General features: G+C 39.5%; 1 long non-coding RNA gene across 1 annotated transcript in view; it reads right to left on the bottom strand.

Annotated features, from left to right (window-relative positions):
• Positions 1-2,672, bottom strand: part of LOC107694497 (uncharacterized) — a 9,567-nt gene extending 6,895 nt beyond the window's left edge. The window contains exons 1-2 of the long non-coding RNA XR_001634883.1: positions 2,494-2,672; positions 1,969-2,122 (exon numbers count right to left, since the gene is read on the bottom strand). This is a non-coding gene — a long non-coding RNA (uncharacterized LOC107694497). The remainder of the gene's footprint in view (positions 1-1,968; positions 2,123-2,493) is intronic.
• Between the last annotated feature and the right edge of the window lie 463 nt (positions 2,673-3,135).

The raw sequence follows: 3,135 nt of genomic DNA, 5'->3' as shown, positions 1-3,135 counted from the left end.
GGAAAGAGAGGCAGAGATAAAGAATGAGAGGAGAGAGAGATGCATAGCGAAAGAGAGAGGCATGAAGAGACTCTTCATTTCACCTCCTGCAATCACTTCATCCATATAAAGAGCCTCCGAATCTCACTCCCATATGGATCCCACAGCTGAGACCCTCCGAACACACTTATGGACAGGTGCTTCGTTTCCAGATCTCAGTCTCTCCGGTGTGGATTACACAACACATGCACGCTACGCACAGGCTGCATCCCAATTGGCATACTTTGACTGCATTCTAAAGCTATGCACATCACTGCTGAAGTGTACAGCAGTATTGGGACTCACTACAAGAAGACTGTAACCACATATTCAGGATTTAGGAACCAAATGTGCTCTTTTATGTATCTGATATTTAAAACCTGCAAAACAGGATTCCTCTGTGTTTAAGGTGGTTATTATGGAAACACATTTCTGGCATGGGATAAAAAAAAAAAATTGTGACTTTTTCTCACAATTCAGACTTTTTTTTATTTATTTTGGGTTTACATCTTACAACTCAGTTTTTTTTCCCCCTCTATGTAATAAAAAATGGTAATTGCGACTTTTTATCTCACAATACTTACTTTTTCACAATTTATAATTGTGACTGTGAGATATAAATTCAGAATACTTTTTTTCTCAAAATTCTGGGTTTACATCTCACAATTCTGTTTTCTTTTATTTTCGGCTACAGAATAAAAATGGCAATTGCGACTTTTTATCTAAGAATTTACACTTTTTTCACAGTTCTGATGAAAAAAAAAAGTCATTATAGACTTAGTATCTCATAATTCTGACTTTTTTTCTCAGAATTCTGAGTTTATACACTCAGTTCTGTTTATTGTTTCCACTATGGACCAAATTAAATTGCAACTTTTTAACTCACAATTCTTACTTTTTCAGAGTTCTGAGGGGAAAAAGGTCATAATGGCAGACAAATTCAGAATTATGACATTTTTCTTGGTTTCCATCTCACTGTTTTTTTTTGGGGGGGGAGGGGGTTTCCACTATAGTGTAAAAATGGTAATTAAGTCTGAATTTATATCTGAGAAAAAATAAATGTGCAATATAAAGATTTGCAAGAAAAAATATCAGAATTGCGAAAATTGTGAGGCTAAAGTTGTGGTAAATCACTGGTAATCTGTGAGGTAATTGTGAGGTAAAACATTTTTTTTTTTTTATCCCAGGGCAGAAACGAGCTTCCATAGTTTATGGCCCTGGTACAAAATCATAAAACAAGTAGTTTAACCACAACTAACAACTTTCTTGATACCTTTAGCACTAGCATACATTTGAAAAGCTCTCACAGTTCCCTGCCATTTTTTGTTTTGTTTTCATTTTTCAGCTTTTCAAATCTAACAGCTCTCATGCTACTATGTGTTCAGACATAATTTGACCTACGGCCGTTTGCATACTATATAGCTAGTAGATAAGTGTGCATATTCATCCTCTACCATTTCTTGACAGGTTGTGAGTAATATATTCACCTGAAAAAGCACAAAAATACTATCTAACAGTCATTTTAAGGAATTTTATGCTTGCATACTACATAGTAGGAACAGTATACAAATGTAAATACAGCCAAACACAAACATGCTCATACCCATATCCATTGTTTTGAGGTGCATTATAAACACTAAACAACCCCTCACCCTAAAATACACCTTTTGACATCATACATTTTAATTAACAAACTATGCTGCCAATTTGTGAAGCTTTTGGCTTGTAGCAAAGCCAACAAAATAATGTTTAGTAAGCTTTGCCGTTCTTCAGGGGATATTTAGAGAATCCCAAGCAGGCTAACAAAACACAAAGACCTTCCTTTGACTTTTGTTTCTAAATTAAGCTAATTATAATGACTACAAGACCTTTCAGGGGACATTTGGTCCCTATATAGAAAGCAAAACACACACGAGTGCCCCAGCAGCAGAAGGAAATGCAGCGAAAAACTCACGTCGCGGAATTTGTTCCAGTATTTGCTTTTGTCGTACTGGGACACGGTGCTCATCCACTTATCATTGTCCAGCGGGTTTCCGTCACTGCTGCCGGTAACGGACACCGTCAGAACCACCAGAGACACGAACAGACCGAGACTCGGCATCATCTGGAAGAGAAATAGAGAGCAGGTGAAATTAGGCGCGGGGCACTTGAGGTAAAGACGTCAAGCCTTTTTGAGTTTGAGAGTACTTCGTTTTAAACACGCCCAAAATATAAAATATTAAAAAGCTCACTGTCTGATTCTTATCCAATAAACAACTCCAGAGCCTCACAGGAAGGGCGCGGATTATTTCTGGATTATAAATCCGCTGAATATGTCCATCTGATATGATTAATCGTCCCTGAGGAGAAAATCTGACAACGGACTTTTTAACGGTCGCGCTTCCCGCGTGCGGCTCCTTCAGCGCGAGCTCCACTGGCGTCTGCGTTAATTGGCTTCATTTGATACAGACGTTATTCATCATTCGCTTTACTCACCTCAAGACGGGACGGTTCTCTGCTCCCGAGCGGGTGACTGGAGACCGGGCGGGACCGTAAAGTATCCGAGACACGGGAGGGTGAGTGAGTGAGTGAGTTTCCTCAGATCCTCGCAGCTGCTGCACTGAACACAACCGGGAGAAACGGACCCTTGTAACGGAACGGTGAGCGACTCCGCCCACTCTGCACCGTGACTCCGCCCAGTTTCCCTCTCTCTCTTCTCTACACTGAGCGACGCTACGCCACAAATTATAATCACGTGACTCAAGCTCTAATAACTGAACCAAACGCAGTTGTTAGAATTATCAAAACCTTTGTATTATAACATCAAGGTTGCAGTTTTGTCGCGTCGCTCATACATAAACCGCGTCCCAAATGACGCACTATACACTATGCACTTATACACTTTATGCACTATGAACACTATGTAGTGTATGAATTTTATAAGGTTATTTTGTCATTAATAATCGGAGTCTGATAGCCCCTTCCCCTTCGCGACGTAATTAAAGCTGCGACAGTTGGGTGCATTAAGTGTCCCAACATTCCACACTTATTTAAGTGCATCATCCGGGTATTTAAAGTGCACTTACTTTTTGGAATTTTCAGTGATAACACACTACTCGCACTATTTATACTACAAAA

The sequence above is a fragment of the Sinocyclocheilus anshuiensis genome, unplaced genomic scaffold, assembly GCF_001515605.1.
Source record: "Sinocyclocheilus anshuiensis isolate Anshui unplaced genomic scaffold, SAMN03320099.WGS_v1.1 scaffold2862, whole genome shotgun sequence".
Lineage (NCBI taxonomy): Eukaryota > Metazoa > Chordata > Actinopteri > Cypriniformes > Cyprinidae > Sinocyclocheilus > Sinocyclocheilus anshuiensis.
This window is presented reverse-complemented; position numbering and strand designations above follow the sequence as displayed.